Source organism: Hydra vulgaris, chromosome 08 (genome assembly GCF_038396675.1).
Source record: "Hydra vulgaris chromosome 08, alternate assembly HydraT2T_AEP".
Lineage (NCBI taxonomy): Eukaryota > Metazoa > Cnidaria > Hydrozoa > Anthoathecata > Hydridae > Hydra > Hydra vulgaris.
Window position 1 is genome coordinate 15278280 of NC_088927.1, and position 25885 is coordinate 15304164.

General features: G+C 27.0%; 1 long non-coding RNA gene across 3 annotated transcripts; it reads left to right on the forward strand.

The window, feature by feature from the left end:
• The first annotated feature begins 4714 nt into the window (after window positions 1–4714).
• On the forward strand, window positions 4715–8274 carry LOC136083647 (uncharacterized). Of its 3 annotated transcripts, XR_010639957.1 has the most exons (5): window positions 5855–6044; window positions 6630–6724; window positions 7373–7513; window positions 7806–7859; window positions 7945–8274. It is a non-coding gene; the product is annotated as an uncharacterized LOC136083647 (long non-coding RNA). The 3 variants fall into 3 exon arrangements; XR_010639958.1 differs by lacking the exon at window positions 5855–6044 and adding an exon at window positions 4715–5847 and having other exon boundaries at window positions 7373–7859; XR_010639956.1 differs by having other exon boundaries at window positions 7373–7859.
• The last annotated feature ends 17611 nt before the right edge of the window (window positions 8275–25885 follow it).

The window sequence follows — 25885 nt, forward strand, 5'->3', positions numbered from 1 at the left end:
TATGTGATTGTAGAGGCAATCAAAACTTGTGCAAAAAAATGCACAAAAAAGTTGTAGAAGATCCAAATAATAACGATTTAACTATAAACTAAAACACTATAAACTTCAAATTGTTGAAAACTTGTGTTTACCTTAATCTGACATTTCAGAATGTTTTTCATAAAAAAAAATTTATTTTAGTTTAACTCTTCGCATGGTTGCTGTTCATAAATTAAACTTTAAAGTTAAAAGCTGCGTGTTTAAAAGTAGCTGCCCTTTACATCGAATCCTGCAGCAAAGAAAAGTATACGCATTTAATAAAAGTTTGATATGAAGGTCTTCATTGGCTTTAAGATAAGTAGGAAGTAGAAGATACAAATCAAATCAAAAAATTTATGAAATAAGTTAATACATTTCAAGGACCATTACTATATGTACAAATATGTTGTATGTTGATCTCGTGCCACCAAATAAACACTTCCAAAAGCAAATGAAGCTGCTGCAGTATTATTTATGGCTTTTACTGCTTAAATGAATGAAAAAAATTGGAAAAAAGGCCATTCATCATTAAATAGAGCTGTAAAACCTCATAACAGCAGTAAAATAATATTTAAGTATTGTCGAAGCACCGTAAGTTGTGTAAAATTGTGGAATAGATAAAAATATTAATTATCACTTATATAATTAGTTTACTTCATGGATTAGTTACCAAAGTTTATATTACATTGTTAACCCGGGTTTTTAATGTTACTACATGGGTCAACTTACAACACTGAAGCTAAAGCTTGTGCAGTTTTGTCTTATTTCATTGAACTAAATGATGCATCTTAAACTATTTTTGATGTCAAACAAAAACAGCTCAAGCAATGTTTTTACTCAAAGTTTAAAATGAGGAAAAATCCTAAAAGTAGTCAAGAAAGGGTTAGTTCATTAAAGTTAGCGGAAGAAAAAAATTCTTCCGCTCGAAAATAAATTTGAGTTTTTGCGACTTATTAGTTATTTTTGCTTTACTTTTGGCGTTTTCTCAAAACAAAGTTTTTCAATAATACACCTTGAAAATATGCTCAAATTAACTCAAAAATACGAAATCAGCATATTTTTCAGGATTGTTTTATTGTTAACAGTATATTTTCATTATTAATTTTAAAAATCTGTTTCAAAAACTCAACGAAAGTGTAGTTTTTTTCTTTTTTAGGAACCATTACAATAACATTCTTTAGGAACCATTACAATAATAATAATAAGTCAATAAGATATCAAGGTGGGAGAGGATAAACCCCACAAACTTAAAATTAGTAATAAGTCTCGATTAAATCCTCCACAAAAATGGATTTTCAGCAAATCGTCAAACTTTTATTTCCAAATCCGTAATATTATAAATCTTTTTTTATTTCAAAGATAGGTGTTTAGCTGTGTATGTTGTTGTGAAAAGGGAGGAATATGCTCAAACATCATAGGATGCAGCTGCAATTCATTATGTTACGAAAATACAGCTTGTTAGTGGAGTAGACCCGTATAAATTAAAATTTAACGAATGGGACATAAATCACAAATCACTTCCTTCCGTGGAGTAGTTCCGTAAAATTAAGCACATATGCTTAGCATGTTTTATATGCCTTCAAATAACTTAATCACGGATGAGCCTAAATATATATATATATATGTATATATATATATATATATATATATATGTATATATATATATATATATATATATATATATATATATATTTATATATATATATATATATATAAAAATATATATATATATATATATATATATATATATACATATATATGTATATATATATATATGTATATATATATATATATATATATATATATATATATATATATATATATATATATATATATATGTATATATATATATATATATATATATATATATATATATATATATATATGTATATATATATATGTATATATATGTATATATATATATATATATATTTTTATAAATATATATATATATATATATATATATATATATATATATATATATATGTAATTTTAAATGTAATATGTATAACTTAATCATGGATGAGCCTAAATGTATGTATTGTTGAAGCATACACAAAAATTAATAACGAGTTTAATTTTGTTCCTTACTATGTTACTTATAAACTGAATTAAAAAAAAAAGCTATAAAATAATTGCTGTCTAAAAGTACTTAAAATCTTGCTACATATTACATTTAAAATTATATATATATATATATATATATATATATATATATACATATATATATATATATATATATATATATATATATATATATATATATATATATATAAATATATATATATATATATATATATATATATATATATGTAGGCAGTGAAAGCATCAAGACAGTGAGACGTTTGAGTTGTCATCTAGGAGGCAGTGCCTCCTAGATGACAACTCAAACGTCTCACTGTCTTGATGCTTAATAATAGCGGGAAAGCTATGGAAAGACATCTTGTCATGATCATCTTGTCATGATCTGCTGATTACTTGAAAATCCAGATAGCTTAAAGCGTTCAGAATCATGTTTGTTTATGTTATCAACAAGTGGTTGTGGATATTAAGTCATTATTGAGATCCATTATTAAGTTCCAGATGTTTACAAACATTGTTGAATTCAATGAAATCAGAAAAAAACTGCACATGTCCAACACACTATATTTTCAGTGGTAATATATAAAATTGTAGATAAGGCTCACAACTAATAACATCTTTAAATGACAAAGAGTTGCCTCTTCGGAGAAACTCATTGCACACTAATCAATGAAATGAAAAAGATCTTCTAAACATTATAACAGCTTGTTTGAATGGGTACATATATTTCTTGAAAATGTTTTAATACTTACAGATCTATTACGTATAGATTAGTAATATTTACAGAAGTCCTTAAAATGATTCAACTTGAGTCTGAAAATTTTAGAATTTGATTCGTATCCTCCTTCTACTTCTTTTAAAAGTAATGCAGATCTCTCAATCAGATTTATCTACTAAGTATACTTCTATTTGCAGCAGAATTTGATACAAAGAACGGTTAATTAAAAACACTGGTTTTTAGCTTATAAATTTAAAGTTTAACTCATTAACAGCATCCATGTGATAAGTTAATTAGTCAATTATTATTGTTTTTAATTATTAAATACTTATAATATATTAAAGCAATTTAATAAGTAATTCAGCATTACATTTATTTACATAGCATTTTAAAATATTAGTACAATTTAAATATCTTTTAACATGCTTAAACAACCAAAATGTTTTCACTGTGTATGAGTTATGTAAGATTTTTTACACTGTGTATGAGTTATGTAAGAATTATGTAATCCTGGGTGGCTACAATAAATTTTTATAAGAAAATGAGGATATTAGAGGATTTTAGAGGAGGTTTTGTATTTAATTTAGAGGATTTTTTTTCACAAAACTACAAAATTTTAAATACAAAAAGAGTGTTTTAGAGGAGTTTTTTTTTATAGGTTTAACATCCATTTTTCAACATAACTGGGATTTGGACACGAATCAACAATGTCATATTTTAAGTTAGATGTCATGGATTTGCTAAAATTGATTTTTTACAACCCAATTCTCATTTCAGACGTTAATCGATTTTACAGACCATGAATTTAGAACATTATACTATCATCAAAAAATGAAGAAATAGAAAAGGGGAGTTAAAGAGGAGATCTTATCACGTTTTTAACTTTTTAAAGGATATTAGAGGATTTTAGAGGAGGTTTTTAAAAAAATATGAACTTTAGAGGATTTTAGAGTAGCTATAATCTGCCCAACCTGAGATTTACAAAAATATTTAAAAAATGACGAATCTTATATGTAATAATACTTAACAGAAGATGTTAAAAGTGTAAAACAAAAAAAATTGAGGCTAGTTTTAAATGCTTTGGAGTTATATACAGTTTACTTATTCGCACATGACTTATATTACACCTTTGAAAAAAAGTTATTTAATATTAATAAATAGTCATTAAACCAAAAAAGGTTGTTACTACGAGTTGTAGCCATTTTTAAAAATTTAATCTTCATAAATATTTACTGCGCTTGCGTATAATGACTAGTCCCTTCTATACGTCCTATTACGTTCACTTTATTTGCCATACAGTATGACGGCCTTGAATTTCAACATCACCTGATAGAATACTATGTATACACAACTTCTCGCTTTAGGCTAACGGTCATTCGTATAATTCAATTTATTTATTTATTTATTTTATTCGAAAATTCAAAATAAGATTTTGAATTTTCGAATTATCGAAGATCTAAAATGTCTTTAACAGTTGATATGCATGCACTTCAATGGCACCTTATTTTTAATAATACAAAAAACCGCTAACCAAAATCTTATTTTGAATTCAGGAAAAAAATCCTAAAAAGCTACGATGACGAACCTCGTTCTTTACCAGCTTTTGAAATACTCTTCAGATTTAAATGAGTGAAAAATAGTTCTTCTCTAAATTTTGAGTATTTACTAAGTATAGTAGTTTTTCTTTACTTTAACTTCTACTTAACACTGGCCCCCATTTTATCGCACAATTTGTTCGTTTACAGGGCCTGTTAATATACCCAGTAGGCACGCAACGTTTTATTCACGTTTCAATCACGTGTATTTTAGGTGACTTCGTCCAGGTTACTATTTTACGTGAAAGTTACGTGAAAGTTACGTGCCAAAATATCGCGTCTAGCGGAACTTTTTTTTTCTTAATAAAAACCTGTGATAAGAAATATAAAATTATATTTTTTATTATATTGTTTATTTTTTTATAGTATAGTTTTTGTATTCATTATATTAGTTATAATTATTTTACTTTTATTATGATATAATTAATTTTTATTGTAGTTTAATCATAATTAAAAAAAAGAAAGTGGTCTATATAATATCTTATAACGCAATGCATTTAAAACAAAACTAAATAGTCCAATATATTTTAAGTTGTAATAACTAATATCCAAATTACATCAAATTAAGTTAAATAAATTAGTATCAAGCGTCCCTATTTGCCACACGAATAAGATTAAACTCAAATACAAGGTATGCTTTTTTTCTACTTTATGATATAATATTTTAGGCTGGCGAATTTGTCCATTTTGCTTACTTAATTTAGTACAAAATAAGTTATGTTATAACAAATTTAATATCAAATTAAGTAAGCTACATGGACAAATTATAAGTTCTAGCAGAACTTATTCTTGATTCTTGAGCAATAATAATGTCTGTAGAACTTCTGCATACATTATTGCTCAAGAGTCGATTAGATAAAAACCAAAAATAGATTTTCTTCTATTATTTGGTTTTTATCAACAAGGTTAAAGAATTTATCCAAGATAATATCAATAAACAAACGTGTTATGTTATTTATTATTGATATATGTATATATTATTATTATATACTTTATCTTTTTGTAATATATGACATCTTGATCTTGTGCTTTACTTGTTAAAAAAGGTTAATACTTATTTATTTCATTTTATTATATTATTGAAATATTATATGATTAATATACATATTTGAATTGTATTTATGAAACTATTATTGTATATATTATATGACTTCTATTGGTATTGTTATTATGTACAATATAAAACAGGTTATTAATGCGGATTTGTTCAATGTTTTCCCCACAAAAAGATGATTATGATGCTATGGTATTTGAAACTGCATTATACTTATTTTTCAATGTTGACAACCTTCCGATATGTAAAGCAAGTTTCTCTCAAATATAGCATTGGTTTTTTTAAAAATTGTTTTATGATTTAGATTAAAGAAATAGTAACACCAGAAAATCTTGTTGCCAAAACAGTTGGCCACTCACCATGTAAGACTTGTGTTAAAAGTATGTGATTTAAGATAATTATTTAATAATCATATTATTATTTAAGTTTTTATTTGTTTCTTTTTAGCTAAATTTGGTGTCGCTAGCTATTATTGGAGAAAATATTGACTTATTCATTAGATTAAGTTTGATGCATGCTCTTACCCGGTTTCCTTCTTCACGTTTCAATCATGTATATTTTAGGTGCCCTCGTCCAGGTTACAATTTTACTTGATTGAAGCATGAAAGTTACGTTTCCAAAATATTGTGTATTTTGGATCTTTTTTTATTCTCAATAAAAACCTATGATTAGAAACTTGGAAAGATATTCTTTATTTCCTATTTTTTTATAATTGAGTTTCAGGGATTATTTTTTTGGGATATTCTCGGAATACCAAATATTTTTCTGAAATTTATCTTTTTCCAAATATCCGAAAAGTTTTCCATAAATGCAAGTTAAAGTATATATTATTGTCATCAACTTGGCTGAATGCAAAATAAAGGGAAAAATTATGGGGAAAATATTCTGAATTTTTTCAGGATATTTTCCGCAAACAATTTTCAAAATTTTTTAAATATAATGATTATATAAAATATGTAGTTTATATATTCATTATTGTAATTACTTTTTATTATACTTTTATAATAATATAATTTTTTTGCATTGTAGTTTTATAATAATAAAATCAGGGTATAAGATATCTTATAACATCGCAATGCATTTTTGACAAAAATAAAATGTCACAAATAATATTTTATCTAAACATATTATATTATTTTATATCTAAGTTTTATCAATTTAGGTTTAATATATTACAAAGCTTAGTTCAAAATTGTGTAACGTTATGGCAGATAATTCTCATATTTCAACATGCAAAAGATCAAACCCTAACACAAGGTATACTTTTTTTTTCTACCCTATTATATAATATTTTAGACTGTCAATTTTGTCGATGTAATTAATTTAATAATAAATAAGTTCTTATAACTTATTTAATATTAAATTTATTAAGCTACATGACAAATGATAAGTTCTGTATAAAATATTATTGACCAGGAAGATGCAATGGTATTGTTATGTTATTGCCTAGGAATATCATTCTGTAGTTAGACACAATAACCTTTTAACTTTTAAAGTTTGAGAAAATTCACTTTTCCCTCTCTTCCTCTTTTTTTGTGATTGCACCCTGTAGCAAGAATTTAATTTAGTTCATATCTTGTTGGAGAATGCAACTTGATTCTGAGTTGAATTTTCAGCTCTCGGTATTTGTTGGTGACCTAATTTGACAATACTTTATTATACATGCTTTTAGTTTTATACTTAATATATTATATATAATTAGGGGTAGATGAGGCTCCTTAGCCATGGTGAATGTTTCCACAGCTAAAGGAGCCTCAAGATAAAAATCTCACCATGGGTAGGAAAATCATGATATAAAATCCCCACTATAATGTTGTGTGGTTATGTGGTAACTATTACATTTTAAAAAATTGTTATTTTTCTGTGTGCATTCTAAAATTACATTTAATGTTCAAAACTTTGTAGATTGCTCATTTAAAGCAACTTCGTGGGCTGTCACCTTTGCATCTAGTGAGTTAATGTATGAACAAGTTAAGAAACAAGTGCAAATATAAGAAGATGGAAAACAAAGAAAACAAGTTATTTAATCAGATGTTATGAGTACAGGTCTTTTTCTAATCACGCGCATCAGTTATTAACTTTATATATAGATATATATTTATCTATAGACAGATATTAGATATAGATATATATAGATAAACAATATTTTTTTAGACTTGTATTTATTATTTTGTACATCTTTTTTTTATTTATCTGTCGAATTTTTTGTTATGTCTTTTTTTATTAAATCCTTATTTATTTTTTAGCAAAAAGAGTATAAAAGTAGAAGGCAAATGACTTTTTTTATTTTTCTACATTGTATGTAGTATTGTTTTCTTAAAATTATTTAATGATTTAGATAAAAGAAAACAACTAGAAAGTCTTGTTGCCAAAATGGTTGGCAACTTACCAAGTAAGATTTGTTTTAAAAGTTTGTGATTTAAGATAATTATTAAATAATCATATTATTTTTTAAGATTTTATTCGTTTCTTTTCAGCTAAATCTGATTCATTAGATAAAGTTTGATGCGTACTCTTATAGGAGAAAAAATCGACTGATTCGTTAGATTATGTTTGAAGCGTGCTTTTATGGGAGAATATATCGACTGGTTCGTTAGATTAAGTTTGAAGTGCGCTCTTTGTGGATCGAAGCGTGCTCTTCGTAAGTTGCAGATCTATGACTTTGTACTTATTACTTATTAAATATAAGGAGGATATTTTAACAAAAGTGCAGCTTTTATTACAAATACAAAATGTTTATGTCAAGAACTAATATACTGACTAATAAAACCATGTAATTTAATACGTATTAAATATTTCCTCGACGATGAGTTTTTTTTCTTTACACGAATCCAAACACTTCGTTTTTATAAAGCATTGCTTAAATATTACGTGCCAAAATTAACGTAAAAAGCACGTCTTTTAAACATTTCATGGGGACCAAAAAGTCACCTAAATATCACGTGCCAAAAGTAACGTGAAAAACACGTCCATAAATCACGTGAATTGGTCATTTCATAGGGACCAAAAAGTCACCTAAATGTCACGTGCCAAAATAACGTGAAATTCACGTTTTTGTCACGTCGCTGTGCCTACTGGGTAAAGATGACCATGATGCTAAGTAAAAAATACGATTAGATTTTTGAAAGTTCTAAAAATAAATTTTTTCTATATATTATTGCCGAACTTATTCTCTATATATTATTGCCGAACTTAATCCTTTTAGTAGTGTTAGTAGTACCCTTTCGAACGTGTTTGACACGGAACCCTTGGCAGCCATTGCAACCAAGGTAGTGACGAGAAAGCGTCGCAGTACTTTTTGTTGTAAGCAAACGTGAGTGAAAGTGTATGAAAATATCGAACGTACGTAAACTTCAAATTAAGGTAGTAGTACATCAATAAAAATAAAAAATAAAAATTTTTCTACTTAACTTTATTATTTAACCAGTATAACCATCCCAGATTTCGAATTTTTAGTTGATTTAATTACATAAAAAAAGCTTCACATGTTAAAACTTGTTTAAAATGTATCGGTATAAAATGTTTTTTTTATTTTCCCCTCTAGCAACGCTTTGTTTATTCCGTTGTTATGCGCTTCAGAAACAAGTTAAACCATAAAAAAGCCGTAAAATACTTACCTTGTCAACTCTTTTAAGTGCAAAGTTGTAGGCTGCAACGACCTCTTGTTAATTAGTTTAGTATGATGACTTTTTTGAAAATACATGTACCCAGTTGAATATGAAAAGTTCCAGTCATCTTATTACCAAAAGTGTAAAATTAGTCATACTGGATCATCATCGGCTATGAAATCAAGTGGTGTTTTAAAACTTTTTAATCGTTCTGAAAAGAAAAATAATTTAAGGTTTACCACATATCTTGGTGACGGAGATAGTAGTTGTTACCAGTGTTGTTGCTGCTAAACCTTACGGACATAATGTAGAAATTAAAAAAATAGAGTGCATTGGTCATATTCAAAAACGAGTTGGCACGCGTCTAAGAAACTTAAAAAAAAGCAGTAAAGAAATTTTAAGTGATGGTAAAAAACTAGGAGGAGCAGGTCGTTTGACAGAAAATGTTATTAACACATTGCAAAATTACAATGGCAAAGTAATCAGACAGAACATTGGTAGTTTATATGCTATGAAAAAAAGTGTAGCAGCTGTTCTTTTTCACTGTTCTGAAAGTTATGACAATGAAATACGTCATCAATTTTGTTTGCGCACTATGGATTCTTGATGCAAATTCTAGGCTGATAAAGTAACTGGAAAAAAAAACATAAAAAGAAAATATTTGTAATACTGCTGCTGTTCGAGATTTTATAAAACCAATATTTATAGATCTTAGAAGTGATATTTTTTTAGAAAAGTGTTTGCACGGTAAAACACAATATCCTAATGAATCTTTGAATCAATTGATTTGGAAGTGGTGTTCCAAAGATATATTTGTTGAAAGAACTGCTTTATGTATTGGAGTAGCATCAGCTTTCCTATACTTTAATAATGGACTACAATTTTTAGAGACGTTATTTTATAAGCTTGAAATAACAGTAGATTGCAATCTACATAACTTTTGTCTTATAAATGACTCAAAGCGCATTTCTAAAGCAGAAAAACATTGCACAAGTATAGTGAAATTAAGACGCAAGAAACTAAGAGCTATACAAAAAGGTTTTTGTAATCAAAACGAAACATTAGAAGGTGCAGTTTATGGAAGTGGGAAGTTTTTTGTTTTGTTTTTATTTTTAAATTGAGTTTTTCTCAAAATCATGTTTTATAGCCTGGCGACGGAGATATTTTTCAAACCGATAACCGATTTGATCTGAAATTTGGTACAATTGTTTGTAACACATTTATTTGCAACCTCTCCTAGAATTATGTTTGCAGCTAATTGCGTTCTACTTTTGTGAGTGATTTTGTGCTCTCAAAGAACACCAAAACTTCCAAATATGACTAAAATGCATATATTTTGACATTTTTTTGGTCGAAATCCAAAACTTTTAGTGTATGTTGTAATTGCATGAGTAAAGGATTGCAAGCCAAAATTTTAGTTCAAATTTATTTACGGTTGCTAAAAAAACCCAGACGCCAGTTATTCATTTTTAGGCTTTTGTCTAACAATAATTATGCGCGTAATTATTTTTTTAAATTTTAAAATTTTTTCCTTTTATTTTAATCATATAATATATGTTATGCACTATAAAAAATTGAACAATTTTTATATAAAAACTGAAACATTTATCATGTTTTACAGTTTGACTTTCACTTGAAAATTGCATTGCGTCAAGATTTCCTTAATTTTGATCTTTAGCATTTATTTCTGTTAAAGAATTATTATATAGTTTTAAAAATTTTTTCATTATCAACGTTGCCAAGTGGATAGCACACCAAGCGTTGCCAAGTGGATAGCACACCAAGCCTCTGAACAATTTAAGCTGAGGTTCAAGTCCTACCGCTGTTGACTTTTTTTTGTTTTGTTAACTTTTTTCAATTATTTTAAAATACAAAATACTTTTGAAGTTTTATAAAGATTATATACAAACATATGTAACGATATTATACACTTTAACAAATGAAAAGATTTTTAAAAAAGCTAAAATTTCTAAAAACATTAAAACGCGGGGAGAAAAAAGTTGTTGCGTGTGTGTCATGATTCAGATACTTATTAATTTGCTCAGGAAATTAGTCCTAATAAGCAGGGATGCGGAGTCCCAAAAAGGACTCAAGATTTTAAAGTCACAAAAAGGTTACTTTTTCCTAGTTTTTGGTATCCGGGAGGTCTAAAAACATAAAAAAGTTTAGGAGCAACTGATAGAAAAAAAAAACTTTTAAGTAAGAGGAACAATTATTTTTTTAACCCGGAGTCCTTAGGTATAATGGCGGCAAGAAATTCGGGACTCCAGGACTCCGGGCTTAAAAACAATAAATTCCAAGTCATTAAATCTCATACATTTTTTCTTGTAGCAGATCATAAGTCAACAAACATGTTTAGAGCTTCAAAACGCTACAGACATGAAAAAAACGGAGATATAAAGTTAGAGTTCTCTTGGGACTGCGCATCCCTGCTAATAAGTACGGATGGTCTGAAAAAAATTGTCTAAAACTTAATAAAGAAAAAACTTAATAAGACGGTCCTGCTAATCCAGAAGGTGCTGCTGTAGAGGCAAAAAAAAAAAGCCCGAAGCTAGAAAATGTTCTAAAATTTTCTTTTGACAGTTAAAAGTTTTTTGGTACATTAATTTTTTTATTTCGAGAAAAACGCAATTTAAAAAAAATTATTAGTAGAAACCTTTTGTAAAACGTTTTTTGAAACTAATAATTTTTATGAATTTTTTCAAAACAGTTTGAAAATATGTATTCAATAACATTTGCAGTCATCTAAACTAGCATATTTTGTAAAAAAGTCGAAATTGATTTTTTTTTTACCTAAAGGCGTTTTGAAAAACTGTTGCAGTATGGACGATACAACGAATATGTTGAAATGAGATAATTAGGCGCAAAATTTAAAAGCTCTTAACAAAAACCACTAAACCAAAAAAAAAAAAAAAGTCATTGCAGTTCAGTGCACCTAAAAATTTTAAGTATAGATTATTGCAAAGAAACATTATATAAATTTGATCATTATTAACATTTGTTGAGCACTCTTAATTGTATTTTAACATTCCGTGTAAATATGGAAACTAATAATTTCACTTACTCGTTGAAAAATATACCTATACTAGATGAAAAAAGTTATACTATTTCTTTGATTGAAAAAGTTGAGCATTTTATTAAAAAAAATTCGTTGGAAAGCCCATTTTTTCTTAAAACCGAATACGAAAACAGATGATACATTTAATAATAATGATAATTATGGATTTAAAACAAAAAATACCCCACCTTTAATACCTGATTTGGAAAATTTTGAAAATGACCTATTACATTTAATTAAAACAATAAAGTTTCGCCCTATAAAAAACGAATTTCAAACAGAATTAAAGTTAGATTTAAAAAAAACTAAATCAAACCCTAATATTTTGGTTTTTGCTGATAAAACAAATAATATTTACCAACTCACAACAGAAAACTATGAAAAAATTTTACGCGACAATATTACTAGTTCTTATGAAAAAGCCCCTAGAAATTTGGAAAACGCAATTAATTTAGAAGCGCAAAGTATTGCTAAAAAAAAAAACCTTGATAATAGAATCAAATCAACTGCCCCTGCCCAAGCCCTCGTAACACTAAAAGACCATAAACCAAATTTTCAAAACAAACTTCCTTGTAGGTTATTGGTTCCCTCAAAAAGTGAGATTGGACATGTAAGCAAAATTAAATTCGACAAAATTAATAATATTCTTAGAAATAAATTAAATTTGCAACAGTGGAAAAATACCACTGATGTTATAAATTGGTTCTCCATAATCGAAAATAAAAATGACTGCAAGTTTATTCAATTTGACATTAATGATTTCTACCCCTCAATAACCGCAGATATTTTAGATAAGACTTTTGAATTTGCAAAAAGCCACACAGTTATTCCTGATGACACAATTCGTATAATAAAACATTGTAGGAAAACCTTACTTTATTTTAGTAAGGAAACTTGGAAAAAGAAAAACATACATGACTGCTTTGATGTAACTATGGGCAGTTATGACGGAGCAGAAATTTGTGAATTTGTTGGACTATATATTTTAGATTTGTTAAGTAAAATAATCAATATAAAAGATTTAGGCCTTTATCGCGACGATGGTTTAATAGTAATGCGTAGAAAATCTGGTCCACAGCTCGACAAAATTAGAAAAAATATTATAAAAATTTTAAAAAATATTGGCTTTCAAATCGAAATAAACATAAATTTAAAAACTGTGAATTTTCTTGATGTCACATTTAACCTCTCTGAAAATTCATATAAGCCTTTCAAAAAACCAAACGATGAACTATTATATATCAATATTAACTCTAACCATCCACTCCAAATTCTAAAGCAAATCCCGATTTCAATTAATAACAGACTAAACCAAAACTCCTCAAATGAAAATGTATTCAATTCCTCTAAACGAATATTTGAAGATGCCCTAAAAAAAAGTGGTTTTGAAAATTTTGAACTAAAATTTGACCCTGAAAAAAAGAATGCAAAAAAACGAAATAGAACTAGAAATGTAATTTGGTTCAACCCCCCATATAGCAAAAATGTTTCTACTAACATAGGAAAAGTGTTTTTAAAATTGGTCGATAAGCATTTCCCGCCCTCTAATAAATTACATAAAATTTTTAATCGAAATACAATTAAAGTTAGCTACAGTTGCACAAAAAATATGGAAAGAATTATAAAAGGTCACAATAAGGCTTTCTTAAACAAAAAAGAAATCCTAAATGAAAAAACTACAGAGAATTGTAATTGTAAACAAAAAATCAATTGTCCAATGAGTGGAAGTTGTTTATCAAAAAATGTGGTATATAAATGTGTTGTTTCCTCTAAGAATGTACCTGATAAACAATATATTGGCATAACAGAGGGTGAATAGAAAAAACGTTATGCCAATCATAAGCAATCTTTCAAGAATAAAAAGTATTCAAAAGACACCATGCTGTCAAAATATATATGGGAATTAAAAGAAAAAAAATTGATGATTTTATACTGAATTGGTCTATCCTTAAAACAGCGCCTGCATATAACAATATTTCCAAAAAATGCATACTATGCCTACAAGAAAAATTTGAAATAATTACACATGCAAATCAAGAACTCTAATTAAACAAAAGATCGGAATTAATTTCTAAATGTAGGCACGAAAATAAGTTTCTCCTAAAAAACTATAAAAATAAATGAGTTCAATTAATATTTATATTAACTACTCTTTTTAAAAAAAAACATTTAAAAAAATAGCATAAGTAATCATTTCTAAAGAATTCTTTTTATAATAGTGTCAGCAAATTCCACAAATGTGTGAAAATTTACAATAGTTAAGACATTTGCAACTTCCTGCAATTTAATTTTTGGTATAAATTAAAGTTTTATTAATTTGATCATTCATTTCTGATGAATCTTTGTTGATGAAACACAGTGTAAAATGGAAAAAAATATATATATATCACGTCCCTGTATATATATATATATATATATCAGGGACGTGATGGTCCACTACGAGGGTACGAGGACTTGTACTCTTTTCAGAAGTTTTATTGATTTACTGATTATAAAAACTTGAATTATACATAGCCGGAAGATATATTGTTTGAAAAATGGATATAGCAAAAGGTGACAATAAAGCACTTCACAATAAAAGTAAGAAAAGATAAATTGAAGACGAGAACAGATTCTTTCATGGTGATTGGACAGAAAAATACGCATTTATTGAAAAAGAAAATAAACCTATGTGTTTAATTTGCAATAATGATCTAGCTCATAATAAGACATGTAATGTTAAACGTCACAAAGAAACAAAACATATGTGTTTTTCTCAAGAATACCCAATAAATAAATATCATAGAAAAAAATAAAATTGAGGTGCTTAAACCAATATTTAAAAATCAACAAATCAATATTTCATCTTCCAGCAAATAATTAGATATTACAACTGAAGCGAGTTTTATTGGAACATTGCAAAAAGTAAACATCCTTACACCGATGGAGAGTTTGTAAAACAAAATCTTTTTTAAGTGATCTCAGTTTTAGGTCTTAATAATAGTTCAATTCAAAAGTAAAATTCAAAAGTTAATTTCAAATATTATTGACATACAAATGAAAGAAGAATATCTGAGATAGTGTCGAAGTTGAACAGCATTTTTTAAATGACTTAAAGAATTGTAAAGCATTCAGTTTAGCATCGTATGAATCAACAGATATTCAAGATAAACCTCAAATGGCAGTATTTGTTAGATATGTCACATCAGGTGTACTTGTGAAAGAAGAGTTGCTAGATTTAGTACAGCTAAAAGACACAACTCATAAAATTGATTTAAAGGAAGCCCTTGACATTGTTCTGGTGAAAGCTAATGCGCCTAAGAACAAGCTTGTTAGTGTTGCTACAGATGATGCAACAACAATGGTTGGAAAACACATTGGGCTTAATGGTTTACGAAATAGTGATCCTACGTTTCCAGAGTTTATCCCAGTTCATTGTGTGATTCATCGAGAACATTTAGCAGCAAAACATTTTAATTTTCCAATTATTTTTTTTTAATCAGTGCTGGAGATTGTGAAATATATTCAATCTAATGCAAAAAATCACAGACAGTTTGAAAATTTCATTAGTGAATTGGATCTTGCTGACAAACCAAGTGACTTGCCGTTTTACTGTGTTGTAAGGTGGCTTTCAAGTAGTGACGTTCTTTATAGGTTTGTAGAACTATTAGAACCAATTAAATGTTTTTTGCTTGAAAAGCAAAAAATATTTAAAATCTTTGACGATGTGAATTTTTTGCAAGATCTTTTTATTTTTAACTGATGTAATGCAACATTTACAAAATCTGAATTTGTTGCTTCAGGGAAAAGAAAAAAATATATCTGATCTTGCTCAGACTATATTTAGTTTTCAAAAAAAAACTGCTCTATTTCAGAAAGATCTTACCTTTTAATCATTTTCCTCAAATGAAGAAGATGATTCATAATTCTAATCCTATAATTCAGTATGATGATTATAAGAATGAATTATACCAAGAAAAACTACAGAATTTATTTGAAGACTTTCAAAACAGGTATAAAGATTTGTATGCTCTAAAATCATCATTAGCATTTTTAATAAACCGTTTTTTAATTGTTTAAAATCATCATTAGCATTATTAATAAGCAGTTTTCTAATTATTAGTGATGGTTGTCCAATACCAGAAAATAAACTTGAAGAAACATCTCTAGAACCAGAAAGTCCAATACCAAAAAATATACTTGAAGAAATAGAATTACTAGGTCTCCAAAAAGATCAAAATCTTCAAATGCTGCATAAAACACTAGCTTTATTAGATTTTTGGAAAATTGCTCCTGTAGTTAAGTATCCTCAACTAAAAAGGATTAGTATAAAAATTATTTCAATTTTTGGTTCAACATAAACATGTGAATCTTTTTTTTCGACTATGAAATTTGTTAAATCAAAGTATCGTGTCAATCTAACTAGTGAACATTTGTTACAGTTGCTTAGAATATCAACTACAAGCTTGAAACCAGATTTTAAAAAACCAGTAGTGTTGAAAATCTTAGTGCCTAATAAATTTATGGTAAATTATGCAAGTTACTATACAAGAAGAATTTTCTAATGGTCTTTTACAAAAAATAATTGATGTTATAAAAAGAATTCTCTCTGTTATGTCTAATTTTTTGCTGAATGATGAAAAGATATTTTTCAATTGTAAAAATAAAAGTAATTTGAACTTAATTGAAGTTCATTGAAATTTTTTTTTTATTGTGTAGTCATTTATTTATTTGATGTTTTGCAGTTTTCAGTAACTTATGCTATTAAGTGGTTATAAGCAAGTTCAATTCAAATAAAAGCAAGTTTAATTCAAATACATTAAAATCAAATACTTTTTTTTTCTCAAAGAAACCTTTTTATCTTTAAATTTTTATATCTTGCTTACAATTATTTTTATAAGAAAATTTATGGTTGTTGTAATTGTGTTAATTCAAAAAAAATTGATGATTTAGAGATGCTTTCTCAATTTTTTCTACAAATGGTTTTCTAGTGTGAATAAAAAGGAACCAGATTTTATGTAGCCAAGTTTACATTTAAAGAATAGCTTTTACTTTCTTTATTGTAAAAAAGAGTAAATACTAAATATAAATTGTGTACATACTAAGTTTATTTATAAAAGTACAATTTCAAAAAATCAAAATTTGATGTATAGAAAATCTAAATTTACATTCGCTAATTAATTTTTTTAAAGATGAAGTTGGCATAGCAACATATTTATTGCGGTTCTTAGGCCACTTTATTATTTATATGCAGCTCTCGCGTCTAAAATTCTGGCTAAAAGTAATTAAAACAAACAAAAAAATTTGTTTAGCGTAAATAAATAAAATTGTTATTGAATAATAATAACAAAAAACGTTGTTGACCTGAAATTGATAGATCTTATACTGTAAAAAAGTAAGTAATGCATTAATGCTTACCTTATAAATAGTAATTAAAAATGATAATTCAAGTTTATAAAGTAAATAAGTAAAAAAAAATTCTTATCAACGTAGAAATATAAAAAAAGAAAGCTAAATATAAAAAAGAAACCTGGAAACTGAAGTCGATCGATTAACTTGTCTTGCTTGAGATAGAACGGAAAATTCGAACTAGAGCAAATGAATCAGCTAAACAACGAGCATCTCGGCTAAAAAACGAAGAGAACGATATGTAATGGCAAGGGCGACTGAAACAGAAGAAGATAGAGGCAGACGTATTGCTAAACGAAAACAATACCGAAAACATGCGTTGTAGTGACAAACGATTAAACGATGTCTCCTCTTTATATGATGAAATTAACCATCCCATCAACAGAAATAAAAGAAAATTGTTATTGAAAAGTTCAAAGCAATAAATATTTAAAATGCATGAATTCAATTGCTTTGCATTGATAAATATGGTTAATATATGTTTGATAAATAAAATTGTGTGTTTAATGAATTTTTGTTATTACTTTCATTCACTACTACTCAATATGCTCCAGTCCACTCCCCATCGGAGTTTATAAAGAGTACTACTATTTATAAATTCCATGGACCAATAATAGTTATAACTCAAACGAAAGAAACCAATGCCCTTGTTTCTATCACAAGATACTTTTTTAATTTTATATTTATTTATGTTTCAAGTGAAATGAAGGAAAAAAAGAAAAAAAGAAACAACATGGAAATACAAAACTTGTGCTGAAAAAAAAGCTCAAAAACAACAACATGAAATGAAAGCAGCTGGTAATTATCAAAACAATTAAAGTTAACGGCAGGTCTCGCGTCAATGCAAGTGCCACAAATACAGGGAAAAGCTGGAACATTCTTTACAGCAAAAGAGAACGTAGAATTAACATCAACATCAATTGTGAATATCACAAGTAAGCCTATTATTGAAACCGAGTCAATAACAGAGATTAGTGACCAATCATCTGTACAAGAAACAGACAATAATAAGGATGTCATAATTGCAGCAGAAAAAGGAGCAGAACTACAATATTTAGAAACATTCAGAAACTGAAACATTACTAAAACTGAGTGAGTGACTGTAAAAATGGGTAATTATAAAGGGCCTGTAACTGCAGCGGTGGATCTAACTCTAGCAGAAAAGATTATCAGAAGCTACTATACAACGTTGTAAATGTCAATGAAAATGATCCAGGTTAATTTCTAGAGCTGAAAAATGCAAAGATGATTGATAAAAAGCAATTTATTGTATTAGGGCAAAATCAGCCAACAAAACATTCAAGGTTATCTAATTATTACACTAAATCAGTTAAAGTTAATGACATTGAAGTTGTGCAGAAAAGATCATGGCTAACTTACTCTCTATCACTAGATAAAATTTTTTGGATTGTTTGTTTATGCTTAGGATCAAGAGAGGACACAAATTCTTTATGTGAGAGTATTTCTTTAGGTGGAAATGAGGAAGCCAACATTTACAATGACTTTGAAAAAAGTGAAGTCTTTGTGGTGCGGGTAAATTTCTAAATTTGTTAGATTTACTCAGTCAGTATGATGAGGTGAATGAAAAACTTTCAAATATTCGTAGTACTCAAAAACAATCTTCTGGAAGGGGTGCTAGAATTACGTTTCTTTCTAATTATACTTAAAACAAGCTAATTCATACTATGACACAGATGGTCAGGAAGGATATTTCAAAAGAGGTAAATAATTCAGTATTCTTTTTATTATCAGCTGATGGCACCACTGATATTACACTCTGTGAGCAAACTTCTATTGTACTACATTATATTACGCTTGCTGCAGAAGAGGCCGTTGTAAAGGAACATCTTATTTTAATAGTTAAAAACAGAAACAATTACTGGTTGTAGTTGTTTCAAACTAAGTGAGTAGGTATGTCTTTTGATGGTGCGAGCAATATGCAAGGAATAAACAAAGGAGTTGCAACACATTTGAAGCAGTGTTCTCCCATGGCAATAAATATTTGTTGTGGATCAAATGGAACAAATCTGGTTAATAAAGCTTGTGCAAAATCTTCTGTTGTTTCTGCAAACCTTTTTGGAATAGAAAACAAGCCTGGTGATGTGCAAAAATTAAAGACTTTTCAATACGAAAACTCAAGGAAACGAAATAATATATTTGAGAAGTGCAAATATTTCTTGAGGATGTGAATTAGTCTCTTGAACTGGCTGCTATCCACAGTGTTTGTTTCAGTGCTTTACAAAACGCTACCGACTGCTGACACTTAACCCTGCAGTAATCGATTGCTTTGAACGAATTTCAAGTTCATGGAATTTAAAATGAATACTGGAAGTGAAGCACAAAATCTTTATCCCAATTTCAGCCATATGAAACAATTGTGACATTATGTTTCTTCAAAGAAATTTTTACTATCTTACTATAAAATTCTTCAAGAAGAAGCATTTGATTTTTCCATTGCTATAATGTCTGTAATGTATCACTAGAAAAGCTTCAAGTACTAAGGAACAGTGCTGGCCAAAATACTATTTTATCTGCTGTTAAAATTGCAACTGAAGCTCTGCTTAAACTACAAACGTTTTATACTGTAGTGGATTCAGCAGCTGCAATTTTTGTTGACAAATTTTCTTCACAGCGGAAATTTTTAGAAAGCATAGATATCTTTTTTTTGAAGAATATTAGTGAAGATATTAGTCATAATTTTCATAACTCTAATTTACAAAAAAAATTCAATTAGTGCTTGATTGAATTGGTATCAGTTTAAATGAATTCACTACTGAAACGATTGCTTTTGTGGAAACCTACAGAAAGGCTGCTGAAAAGGAATACAAAACTTTGCCTTCTTTTCTCACCATTTATAATTTTATGCTGAAGACTATGTTAGATGTTGTATTCCCTTCTGTTGCAGTTCTATACAAGATATTACTAGTACAATTCCAACAAATTTAGCAGTGTGTAAGAGACTTTTCAGCAAACTGAAACTTGTCAAAACTTGTCCAGCAAATCGGTTGACATCAGAGCATAGAGCAAGTTGAGGATCATGTCCTCTTGTCAGTGGAACATAAGAAAATGTGGAATTTGACGCATTCAAGTATAATAAAAAACTATGCTAATGAGTCACGTAATATTTGTATCCATAAAAACTTTTTTTAGTATAAATATAATTTTCCTTGACCGCTTATTCGTCTCTCGTTAAAAGTACTTCACCGGGCCCCTCTTCAGGAAATTCGTTTTTCAGGTGCCACCACGTCCCTGATATATATATATATATATATATATATATATATATATATATATATATATATATATATATATATATATATATATATATATAAACAAATATGTTATTTGTTAAATGTAAAAAATCCACTTATATAACGTTTTATTCAGGATCGTATGTAATATAAGTAAACGTTTCTAATAATTACAAGTCTTTTTTGCTCAAGCTATTTTGTTTTGATTTTTTGCATGCATGTTATATTTGAAAAACAAACTAGAAAAAAGACTTTATTTAATTCTTTTAAAAAACTCGTTCTATTTAAAGATAAAAGGAGAGATATTTTTATGGGATATATTCTAATAAAGACAAAAACTATTTATTTATTACTATTGTATCAAATCTCTTATCCGTTAAATGATATATCTGTACCAGTTTTATATATATTTATACAATTGTATGCAACATGATTAAAATTAATCAAAAAATGCAAGGTAAATGCAAAAGGAAACTTGACGCATAAAGGTTTATTTTGCCAAAAACCGATGTCAAAATTTTTTTGGCTTAACTTTTTGATCATCGTTTAATATTATTCTTTAGTTTTTAATCATAATCATAAGAATGAACTTTTATTTATGACTATGTTTTAGTGGTCTAAGATCTTCTTAGTTCCATATGTATTGTATTACAAACGTTTGTAAGAGTAAACGTCTTTAGCATATGTTGAGTTTGCAGGCATTATATAGAGATAAACGCCTATTATATATCTATAAAATAAGAAAACTTTAGGAATTTATTTTAAATTTAAAAATCTTTTTTGCTATATTATTATTTTTTTGCTATAAATATATAAGCAAGATTGACAAAATTTTAAAATTTATTACGCTGAGGGGAGGTCGTGTGCGGCCGCGGCGCAGTGGATAGAGCGCTTGCTTTATAAGCAGGAGATCCAGATTCGAAATGAACTCTGGACATATTTTCGCGTTAAGGAAAGGAAGGAGGCGTAAACTTCCTAGTTAAATGCACTTCCGCGGTGCTCTGTGAGAAGACCGTTAGGTCTTCTTGGGGCTCCTAAATAACAAAATCAGGAGGAAAAAAAAAGGTCTTAAACACCCCAAAACAAAACTGATGACGCGCACTTAACCACAGAGCTATCAATGAAATGCATTTAGCAGAAAAACAAACCTAATTATGATTTCTTAAAAACTATACGTATGCAGAAAAGGTGCACATCTTAAGTTTTTTGCTCTTGAATGTTTTTTTCAGAATAAATTGTTTTACTAAAAAATATTGAAGTAAATATGGAATAGGTATATAAATAATCGGTGTGGAATAGATATGTATAGAAGTGGTAAGTTTGGTAAAGACCCGTATTTTATGAATCCAGTAAGCTAGGATATATAAGGATAATGTATAGAAAAGTTCGGTACGAAATAGACTTACAAAGACCCGTATTTTTACGGGTCCGATTTCGGCTAGTTATAATAAATATTGTTATAAAGAAAATAATTCACCAATTGAAGAGCGTTTTTCTAAAAGGTGTTAAGCCCATCTTTTCTGAAATTAATTTGTTTTAATTTTCTAATTATCAATTGAAAAATTCATGAAATTAATTACTGAATATAGAAAAAAATATGTATATATATCTATTATAAATATATATATATATATATATATATATATATATATATATATATATATATATATATATATATATATATATATATAAAGAGGGTAATATATGATATATATATATATATATATATATATATATATATATATATATATATATATATTAGGATAACTGAAAAGACAAAGTAAACACTTTGTCTTTTCAATTTTCCTGAGTTCATTTTCATTATTATATTAGGTTGTTATATTTTATTTTTAGATTTTATTTTTATTTTAAACGTGGTGTATTTAAAATGGTGCATTTGGATTTAAGTCAATGAATCAAAAATTAATTCAGTTGAATGATTTTTGGCTCTTTGTCACATAACTTAAAGTTATGTGACAAAGAGTTCAATTAAACAAGACTTCAATTAAGGAGTTGAATACCAAATAAACTTTGCAACAAACGTTCTAATTTTGTTTGTTGCAAAGTTTATTTGGTATTCAACTCCTTAATTGAAGTCTTTTTTGGACTTGACAATTTCGAACAGTAATTATAATTAACTTTTTTCTATTAGTGAGTAATTTATTTAAATTGCATAATAATTTTTAATGTTCATTAAACTGTGTCTTTGCATTTTTTCTAAGTTCATTTTCATTATTTCAATGTTTTAAAGTCATTTTGTTATTATATCAACGATTATATTTGCTTACTTAAAAGTAATCTATGTTATTACTTAAAAGTTTCTATTATATTATTTTGGCCTACATAAAAAAGTGTGGCTTAATCGGATACAGCATCAAATTGGTTTTGTAAACCTATGGTTTAAATCCTATTTTAACGTTTTTTTAAAAGATAAAATGTTTTTAAAAATAACATTTTTATTAGCTTATCTTCTTATTTTTTCATGGTATTATCTACTCAAAACAAATATTAGTTTGACAATTAAAGCGTGCTAAAGAAATGTAGATGTTTCATAACACCAAAAATATTTTAACCAATGAAATTTTGGGTGCCAAAAATTTTCAGTAATTGACTTCAATGGATATTTTAGATTGCGTACGTACAAAAAGTCTATGTGTGCACAGAAAAATATTATTTTTAACTTTTCTAATTAAAAAATATTGTTTTCAAAAAAATTTTAGAAATATATTTTTATATAATATTTTATATAACAGGGGTGTTTCTCAGTCACCCTGCTGGATTCTAAAATTCTGAAAGGGAAGGCAGGGTCTAAATCTAAAGATTTTTGCATACATAATTTATGGATGGCCCCAAGATATCAAGATAATTTGTGAGATAAAAAGTTGTAATTTTTTTTTCTTCTTCTGTCTAACTATTTAATAAATGTGTCTTTGTTTACAGAATCATATGTTGCTAATTTAATGCAATTTTATCGCGCTGAATGGCCTCTTGCTTCAGTAACACCTAAGCTACACATGATGGAAGATCATGCGATACCATTTTTGCAAAAATGGGGTGCTGGTTTTGGATTCTATGGTGAACAAAGAGGTGAATCAATTCATCATGAGTTCAACAAACTAAAGGTTATATACCAATCCATTCCTTCACCAACAATGCGGTTTAAAAGCATCCTTAAATCTCACCATGTGAAAACTAAATCTTAAAATTGAGTGCTTAGACCTGAAATTAAAAAAAGAATTAAAAAATGTTTTTTATGTAAATTTTTAACAATAACATGAAAATTTTATATACATAAAAAGTCAAAAAAGAAAATAATTTAAATGAGATATTTATTTTAAACTTTATATTAATTATAAGTTTTATATATTTTAGACAACATTTTTGTTTTAATAGTTTCGTATAAATAAAAATAGTTGAAAAAAGAAAATATAACTTATTTAAAAGAGCGTGTTTATTCAGAACTTTATATAAATTAATAAACTATTATATATTTCAGAAAGTTTTATTTTTATGCTATACTTCCATATAAATTGTCATTTCTAATGAGTATTATTTTTGTGTTTTTTTTCAAGGTAGAAAAAAATTGTATTTTATTAAATTAGTTATTAATAAGAGGACTTAAAGTTAGGAAATAAGTTAGGATAGAGGATATAAAAATTAAATGTAAATCTGCTACAAATTATGTAAAAAAGTTAACTGTAGTAATTTATAAAAAATTATAATTATTCAAAATTAAAAAATTTGGGCATAATAACAAAATGTATTTAAAATAGTTTATTAGCCATTTTATATGACTAATAATTAACACAATTTAAAGAACTTACCACCAAAAAATATTGTCTTTTGTACTAAATAGTCAAATGCAGACATAAAAAAAATTGATTTTATTCCCAAAAAATTAAAAACCATAACCTTCGTACAAATTTTTTTAAATTTGTGTGTCAACGAATGTGTTCATTCAATCAACAAATGTCAATTGATTTTGTATCTATTGACACAACAAAATGTATATACACTAAACCATATTACCGCCATCTGAAAGAAAAAAAAAGAATTATATATGTATTATATATATATATATATATATATATATATATATATATATATATATATATATATATATATATATATATATATTTATTATGGATATGATTTTTTCAACTTTTGTCACAGTTTTAATTGGCCATAGTTTTAAAACCTGAGAAATTGATAGTTAATATTAAAATTTCATAGTAATATTGAATATAGTTAAAAAATGACCCCCACCCACCCATAATTAAGTTATGCTATAAAAATATTGTTGTTTTTATGACTATTATTAAAGTATTTGATTTTTAAATTCGCTATAAAGCTTGAAACACACCTAAGTAAAAACTATTTTATGTGCTTGTGTCATATGTTGGTCTGAACTGAAATATTACACAAATTCAAAAAGTAGTTAATACCAATGCGCTTTATGTTTTACTCATTTCTTTTGTCTTTACCCATTTCAATATCTTTTTTAATTAATTTTATATTTATACAGTAAATTTTTAAAGAAAAGTATTTTTATTAAAATAAAATCAAAACATAGAACATTACTAACATATATTATCCATGCATTTTAGATTTTTCTAATATGTCAAATAAATGTAGCAAAACTGTTGTTGACAAATATTCAAGAGTATGGACAAAAAATTTAATTTCGTTTGAAAAACGTATTACATCAAGAATTGATCTACCCTTTATTGAAAAACCATTGGATTCATTTAATAGAATGCTAAAAAAAACTTTTATTATTGGACGTAACAACTGCCTGGCATTAATTGAAAAAAGCAAAAAAGAAAGAGTAAAGTTAATTGCTGTCGAAATAAGTAAATTATGGAACAAACTCAATTTTCCAAGTATTTCTAAAAAATCAGTTGGAAGAAAAATTGAAAAGGTTATAGAAAAACATGACAAGTATCTTAAAAAGCCTGGCAAAAAGAAAGAATGCTCTGTTTTTGGAGATCTTTTTGATATAACCAATTTTAAGGGCATATGGCTTAGTGAGGAAGATAAAAAATTTTATAACACACAATTATTAGGTTTAGGAGAAATTGGTCACAGTACTAACACACAAGTGTCATTACAT